This window comes from Danio rerio, chromosome 9 (assembly GCF_049306965.1).
Source record: "Danio rerio strain Tuebingen ecotype United States chromosome 9, GRCz12tu, whole genome shotgun sequence".
Classification (NCBI taxonomy): domain Eukaryota; kingdom Metazoa; phylum Chordata; class Actinopteri; order Cypriniformes; family Danionidae; genus Danio; species Danio rerio.
The window spans coordinates 13,687,738-13,696,822 of NC_133184.1; positions in this window are offsets into that span (position 1 = coordinate 13,687,738).

The window sequence follows — 9,085 nt, forward strand, 5'->3', positions numbered from 1 at the left end:
TTTGCTATTTAAACAGCGTAGCGCAACGCCTCAAAACGATTCTTGCGCCAAGCTGAAACTACCAAAAGACTATTGCGCCGCGTCTTGTGTCCCACTGCGCCGGGTGTATGATAGGGCCCATAGTCTCTGCTACTTCATAGATGTGGCTCACATTTCTCTGGGTCATCGGTCCAATCAGCACAGATTAGCTTCACGCTAAGCAGGGTTTTGGGAACAAATTAATCACTGAATGAATCATATGGGTGTCATATGGGATAATTAGGTAAAAATAAATGCATATTATTAGACAATAGAAGTGTTTTTGTGCCTTGCATGCATATCCTGCCTGTTGTTCGAGACCCCAAAATTAAAAAATGACCTTTAATAATGCAAAATAGGGGCTATTTGATATAAAGTTTGATAAAGTAATAAATAAAATAGGTGTTCCAGAATCTTGATTTATTTATTTATTTTTGTCCTAACTATCCCCTAAAAATAATATTCACAGAAAGAAAGATGAGAGAGAAATAGTAAGATTTAGTTGAGGTTAGAAACCAACTACCATAGATCAGTAAAGTTCCACAGGCTGGTGGTCGAGACAGAGCTCAACTAATGTTTCTTTGTAAGACGGCTATTGCATTTATTAGTCTTGGATCAGTGGCTGGGTTAACATGAGCTCTGAAAACAAGGTCATTCTTACGAGGTCAAAACCGGACTCTTTTAAAATCCCCATCTGCCAAAAAATACATGCGGTAATTCATAGCTACAGGAGGGGTCAAGATGAAGTAAATGATCGGAAATTTCAAGTCCCGAACTTTTTAATAAAGTTTCCATTACCACCCTCTGAGCTCTGGACGTGGGTTTATAAAGACGAGTTTATAAAGTCACAGGCCACTGCTTTCAATGGTATGCGCAAATAGAAGATTTGGGTGAAATTGGGGTGATGTTCGGCTCCCTGCGGAGGCCATGACAGTAAATTTGATGTGGGATTGTAGAGTTGTACTAACTCATTTCCCCTCCGTGTTCCCCGAGCTCGGCTCCTGGAGTCTTAAAGGAGCCCCATTGTGAGGGGTTGGATGTCACTGCTCTCAGAGCACGAAATGCCCGCTTGCTTTACAAAGACGTTCCTGTTCGCTCCGACCCCCCCTCTTTTCCTCTCTCCCCACCTTCCCTCGTTCTCTCCTTCCCTCTCCATGCGCTCAGATTCGAAGTCTGCACAAATACAGGCGAAGTGATAGATGTGCTCTGTTACATGATCCACAGAACACTCCATCCCCTCTGATTCCAGAAGTACAGCACATTCCCAGAGACAAAGAGGACTTGGGAAAGCGGAAGTTCATTTACTGTACTTCAATGAGACTATACACACCCAGAGGCGAGTTTTGCTGTGTAGAGTTAGTGCTTTGTTAATACTTGCGAATGTTCCATTAAAAAAAAAAAAACACTAGAACTGTGTTATATATTTTGCTCACTTATGTACATTATGTGGAATGTTTATAAACGTTCAAATCCAAAGACATTTTAATGTGTTGTGTGTTTTATTAGAGACAGAGAGCAGAGATATTAGCATAATAAAGCAGTGCTGCTGCCTCTCCATGTGATCACGACTGGAAGAACTGAAAACAATTGACTGTGCTCTGCTGTATTTTTTTTTTTTACCACATCAATCTCATCTCTTATCAGCAATGGATTCAGCTGAGTTGTTTCAATTCGATGGCTTTCAGAATTACTATATCATTTATCATGATACATATCTGTAATACGTGGATGGCGGTTATATCCGCGGGCGCTGAGGATAATCCATGGGTCAAGCGGGTAATCAAAAAATACATTGTGATTAATTGCAGATTGATGTAGTGGGACATGACAGTGGACCAGTGAAAAAGCAGAGAGTGGGCTTTGCAGGATAGGAAGATGAGAGGCCCAAATTAATAGATGAAGTGCAAGAGAAGTTTCAGTTAGAGAAGTCATTAGAGAAAAATCTGCTATCGTTCTGGGAGAAACAAGATCGCTTATTTCCACAACTGCAGCGCCTTGCGAGTAGAATCTTGGTCATTCCTACAACAAGCGGTGCAAGCAAACGCTCATTCAGTGTAGCTAGCTGCGTTTTAGAGGCGAGGTGGAATCACCCGAATTTAGGCACAGTTGATGCTATTCTGTTTTTGCACTATGCAAAGAAAAGGGCCAAGTAAATACAACATAGCTGCCGTTTAGGCTGAAGTGGCACCCTTTTTGTTACCTTGTTTCTGTGTATCTGTAAAAGCTAAAGTGTCTTATTTTTACTTTCTGTATCTATTTGAAAATGAAAAAAATATTGTCCAAAGACAAACTTTTGTTTTTATAAATAAATATTCATTTAAAAACGTTTTTCAAATTATTTTACAATCAGAGATGCGCTGATTATAGCTCACTGAATCTGCTGTTAATATCCACTGTTACCCATCATCCAACGAAGAATTGGAATTATTAAAGTGAATATCAGATGCTGACATATATATATATATATATATATATATATATATATATGATAAAAGTATATGCGCGGGCGGGTGGCGGGTCGATGATTAGTATGAAGCCGCGGATTCGGGTATCATTTCAGCCGAAGTCTAATGTCATGTGCTGTAGGTGAATTGGGTAGGCTAAAATTGTCCATAGTGTATGTGTGTAAATGAGAATGTGTGGGTGTTTCCCAGTGATGGGTTGCAGCTGGAAGGGCATCCGCTGCGTGAAACATTTGCTGGATAAGTTGGCGGTTCATTCCGCTGTGGCGACCCCAGATTGATAAAGGGTCTAAGCCGAAAAGAAAATGAATGAATAAATATTGAATTGCTCATCCATGTAATTTGATTTCTGCAGGAGTCGTGGTTTCTCTGGGGGGTCACAGGACAAAGACAGGGAGTCATTTGATGATTTCCATAAGTCAAATAAATTTAAGGCCCTGTTTACACGAATACACTTTAATATACTAAAACAATCCACGTCCATACAGACTACTTTCATGTAATGTTTTTGAAAATCTCTCCATCCACACTACACTGCTGAAAATGAACTTCACATGACTATACATGCACTCTGGCATGCGCTGAAAGCTGCTTCAGCGTCTCGCACACCTGCCCAGCTGAGAGCAACCGAACATCGGCCAGTCCATCCCAAATCTTCTGGTGGATCTCCTCTCTGTAGTTTTTTAACGTGATCTATAAATCATCTTGTGTAGACATAAATTCAATGAGTTGGTCTTTTGAATCTATTAGCCTGCTTGTTCTCAGGTAACGTGTTTTGGCTCAGCACAAAGATAAGTTATGTACACATACTATGTACACTGCCTCCGATCTCATTAGGTGAGATTAATATTATATTATTCATTCATTTAATTCATTTTCTTTTCAGCTTAGTCCCTTTATCAATCCGGGGTCGCCACAGTAGAATGAACCGCCAACCTATCCAGCACATGTTCCAGGCAGCGGATGCCCTTCCAGCTGCAACCCATCATTGGGAAACATCCATACACACTCATTCACACACATACACTTTGGACAATTTAACTTACCCAATTCACCTCTACCACATGTCTTTGGACTTGTGGGGGAAACCAGAGCACCCGGAGGAAACCCAAGCGAACACAGGGAGAACATGTAAACTCCACAGTGAAATGCCAACTGACCCAGCCAGGGCTTGAACCAGCGACCTTCTTGCTGTGAGGTGATTGTGCTACCCACTGCACCACCATGCTGCCCAATATTAAATTAAACAAATAAATGACTATGTAAATTATAGTCTATGGTTGTTAGACTTTAGCATTTGTTTGGGAACCCCTGCCTTGGGATTTAATGAAGATGACAACTGCCATAATTCCACACTGGCATCATCAAAGTTAGCCTTTGTTTGTTGTGTATTTGAGCCCCCTGGTGTCAAAATGATATATTATGCACTTAAATATCAATATTTTATTGGATGTCTTCTCAAAGTAAGAAATGTCCATTAAAAACTGTAAATTCTGTCATTGTTTAAAGAGGTTATGAAATAGAATGAAAAAAAAAGATATTTACACATACTGTATGAGGGGTTATTCTGCAACAAAAACATACTTTTCCATGTTTGTTAAAGTTTCACAACTCAAAATTTACCCTGTTTAAAATATTATAGTACATACCAGGAACAGAACTATTTTCTGGAGTTTTTTTATTTAATTTAATTGTACTGTTACCATTGCTATGATGACAGACTTTTCAAACTGAGCATAAAAATGCTTTAATGTTGTTGTCTTTAGAGTGGAGGCTGCTTGTGTAAACAGTAATAATCAGTAAACAGACATTTGCAAAAGTTTTATGTCGGTTTTCCAGATGATTAAATTTGATCACTTTGCGCAACGTGTTTTTGGGGAAATTTTGACTGTGCTTCCACATTCTAAATCTTTTTAGAATGAATGTAGATGCGGTGCGATAAAGCTGCAAATCATGCAGTGGCCATTTTCTTTCATTTCAGTCACTGGACCTTTTTGGAGCAAATAAACTTCACAAAATAACCATGAGGAACATAATATAAAAAGTTTGAAAATGCATTTTATGACCCCTTTAAGACTCATGACATGCCAACCCTGTGTAACTGCATCTTTATGTTTACTTTGACTTCAAATCAAGACTTAAAACACATCTGTTTAGCTGTGCCTTTACTGAATGAGCACTGTTCTGCGTCCCACAGATCACACTGTTATATCGTTCTTTTCTTTTTCATTCTTTTATAACCTGTTTTAACACATTTTAATTTGTTTTCAATCATTTTCACATCATGTAAAGTACTTTGAATTACCATTCTGTATAAAATGTGCTATATAAATAAACTTGCCAGACACTGTAGGTACTGTATACATGTACTAGGAATTTAAAGTCAATTCTTTCTATTTAAACAGTTGTGTGTCTGTGGTGCTGTGAGTGTCTGGATTGGATATCAGAGCAATGGCATTAGTGTGTCTAATGGTATTCCCCAAAAAAAAAATGGCAGCAACAGGTTTGCATGCAGATGTTGTCTTAGGCCCTGTTTCCACCTGGTATTAACATGTGTTTTCAGTGATCCAAGGACAAGTGGTCAGCTGAGACGCATTACTGTTGTCCACCTGGTGTTTGCATGCAATCCTGTGAGTACTTGTGTTTGGATTTCATTGAGACCTACATCATGTACTTCATCACGCTCTACATCACTTTTGCAGAAGCATGAGAACTATCGACTGAAAAAAGCCATGTTACAGGGTGTTTGGCGGTGCAGGAAAGCAAGTGAGAAAAAAAAGTTTTCAACTATTTGGGCAAAAGAAATTTCCTTTGAGAAGTGGTCAAAAAAGTACACTTAATCAGTTTGAGATTAACAAAATGGAAAATAATAATAATCAAAGTAATAATTAAACTTTGCATAAACGCTGTATTTTGATGGTCCACTTGAGTATTAGGAGATTGCCTGCTAAATATCTGTTGATACTGCTGCTAAACCAGGGATGGGCAAACTTGATTCTCGAGGGCCGGTGTCCCTGCAGAGTTTTGTTCCAACACTAGTCAAACACACCTAAACATGCTAATCAGTGTCTTTAAGATCACAAGAAATCTATAAGCAGGTGTGTTTGATTAGGGTTGGAGCTAAACTGTGCAAGACACCGGCCCTCCAGGACCGAGTTTGCCCACCCCTGTGCTAAACAGACATTTCAACTGACTATAGCAGGGGTGCTCAATCCTGTTCCTGGAGATCTACCTTCCTGTACAGTTTAGCTCCTACCCTGATCAAACCCACCTGAACCAATTAATTAGGACGTGAAATCCACTTGATAATTACAGACAGGTGTGTTTGATAAGAGTTGCAACTGAAATCTGCAGGAAGGTAGATCTCCAGGAACAGGATTGGCCACCCCTGGACTATAGGAATCTTTGCAAGTACGTCAACTCACAAACCCTAACCTAGCAGTCTACTTATAATCTAATGAAAATTAGTTGGCATGTAGATGTAATGTAACTTAAATTCAACAAATGGACCATCAAATTAATGCATGATATTACACAGCGCAACCGCCACACGCTCTGTGTGCAAGTTATTTAAGCATATGAAAAGTCTCAAAATTCTTTGGTCATTTTTTAGTGATATGCTAGTGGTCTAATCAATGATCTAAGCTAAGCTAAGTTAAAGTGCTCCCAGACAAAGAGATCAGCTGAATGAATTCAAAAATGGTAAAGCTCATTGTCACAGCCTAGATGTCTTGTAATATGAGCCTATTTTCACACATTTGTACAATTGTGTAAATGCAGATAATTAAAAACATTTTAAATGTAAATGTGATTTTTTTTTTTTTTACATACATTTTTTAAAACAAAATATTAACTTTTCTGTTTTTGAAAAGACCATTTTCATGTAAATGTAGCCGAAATCTTGAAAAGTATTAGTAAACAAACTGTAGATTTCATAATAGGCTGGAAACCTGGGTTGGTCTATCTAGGACGGTCCTCAAATGGTTCAGATCGTATACCTTGAAGGGAGAGGTTACTATGTCAGTATAGGTGACCCCCATGACATGTGGAGTCCGACAAGGTTCAATTCTGACACCCCTCCTGTTCAACCTTTATATGCTCCCCCCAGGGCCGGCCCTTACCAAATTGGCGCCCTAGGCAAGATTTCAGGTGGCGCCCTGTCGCATGACAGTAAATTCCACTGCTAGTGTACATATTAGAAAAATATTAGCTTTGTCTTGGACATTCTTTTATTTAAACAAAGCAGTTGTACACTCAAAAGAAGTTTTTGCAACTGTGGGACTGAGAAACCTCAGTAGCACATCTGAAGACAGAAGAGGAATCCCAGTTGTCAAAAGGCCACGAAACACCAAAACACATTTTATGTGTCAATAATATTTATTACTGTCATTGTGTTTACACGACAGAGACGTCACGTTGTGCTGGCAAAACAAGCGTGAAGTGTTGCTTTTATAGTTTGCTGCAGTTAAGTTTTGTTTTCATTTTCTCTCTGTGAGAGCGCAACTGGAGTCACGTGTGGATTAACAGTGTACCCGACGCTCGACAACAATAACTTAACTTACGTGTCTAAGGAGGATTATTGTTTACCTGAGAGCTGTTCTCATCTGCAAACGCTGAGATCCGGATTCGCTTGTAGTCTCCTTTTAATAAAGACCAGGCTCCAGCTGCTGTGGATTGTCCTGTCTCTACAGATTTGGTAAGTGAGCGACCAGTGCTCTTTGTTTATTCAGTTTGTTCGTATCGAACAAACTATTGCACCGAGTGTAAATATGTTAGCACTACAACCAAACTTTAACCTTGTGTAGGATTTTTCATTTTGTGACCAGAATAACACACGCGGCTTTCTGACACTACCTGCCGTGTGCATCTAAGTTCCCGGGAAATGCTGAGTTTTCATGAATGAATTCCCTGAATGAAAGAGCCAAACTGCAGTTAAAGTTTACCATTTAATAATTTGGCAAATAATTCGACTAGTGATGTTCACGTAAACACAGTCACTTTGTCCCCTGTGTGTGTATTTTGACTCTGACTCTGACTCGACATGAGCGTCGAGAAAAAAATATGCAGTGCTCATGCATTGTGAAACCTGATCTTATTTTAACTAAACATGCTATGAAGCAGAAGGGAGGGATGTAGGATTAGGCCTAAAAAAATATATGAGTCGGGTCTAAAAGACAACAGATAATTCTCATTCATTCACTCATTTTCTTTTCGGCTTAGTCTCTTTATTTAATCAGGGGTCGCCACAACTATTCCACCATTAGATATACACAGTGGATGCCCTTCCAGTTGCAATCCAGTACTGGGAAACATCCATACACACTCATTTACATTCATACACTACAGCCAATTTAGTTTATTTAATTCCCCTATAGCGCATGTCTTTGGACTTGTGGGGGAAAACAGAGCACCCGGAGGAAACACACACCAAAACAGAGAGAACATGCAAACTCCACACAGAAATGCCAACATAATTAAATTCATAGGCTATTCCTGCAAAGGACTTTTTAAATGCAAATTAGAATATCACTCCAGTTGTGTCTTTGTGTTACATTTAGGACAAATTTAGGTTATTTATTTAGAATGTTAATTGTATGCAAATAATAATAATTTGTATAATAATAATAATTTGTAATAATAATACCAACAATTATAATAATACTTTTTATTTAAAATAAATCTAAATATTTAAAAAAAATATTTATTTATAACAAATATTCTAAATAAATGGGGGATGGGGGCTTTTGAGAAGAGGCCATGATCCTGGTCCAATGCAAAAGACAGTGATGACAGTGCTACGGCGTTGACGCATAGTCCTCCAGCCTTGGCCGTCGGCGTCGCTGACGTGCGCCTCTCAAAAAATGTAACTACACGTCGCACCAACACGTAGCGCAAGCTCTGTGATTGATCGGCTTGGTAGCGCTGACGAGTCTGGGCGGGACAGAGAGCTGCGCGAATGGCTTGACCCCAATGGAGTGATTGTTTACAAGTGTGGGGTCCTGTGAAGGAGCTCCGGATGGAAAGTTTTGTTTTGTGTTTACCTCATAGTTAAAGTTGTTGCACATCCGCCAGTTCCTGCCTCAAAATGAACAAGTTTGAGCCACTTGTACATTCAGAAAGTGTTCAGGAAAAGCAAAACACCAGCGAAGAAACAGAAAAACATTTACACCTCACTGCCAACTAGCGTTTCGGAAGTGTTAATGCAGACCAACAGTGACAGCGCGCAGAAGTATAAATGCACAGCTACGCGCGTCGCATGCGCCGTGGGTTACGCTGGTCACTTGACGCAGAAGTATAAATCAGGCTTCACACTGTGGATAAAGGCGTAGTCAATTTCTCCAATGTCTCTCATCAAAATATTACCTAAACATTATTTTTTTATATAAGCCTCATTCTATCTTCAAAAAGATTGCTTGAATTTGTGGACTTAAAGTCCAGACATTATCCATTCTGAATGTTGACTGGATTTAAAAATAACTCTTCTTTAAAACCGTGTTTGTGCTTACATTGACTTAATATAAAGTGCAACTCCAAGCAACATTAAAAAATTTTTGCTATTCCATCATTTAGCTACTGGAATTTTACACTTTTACACACTCTTTACA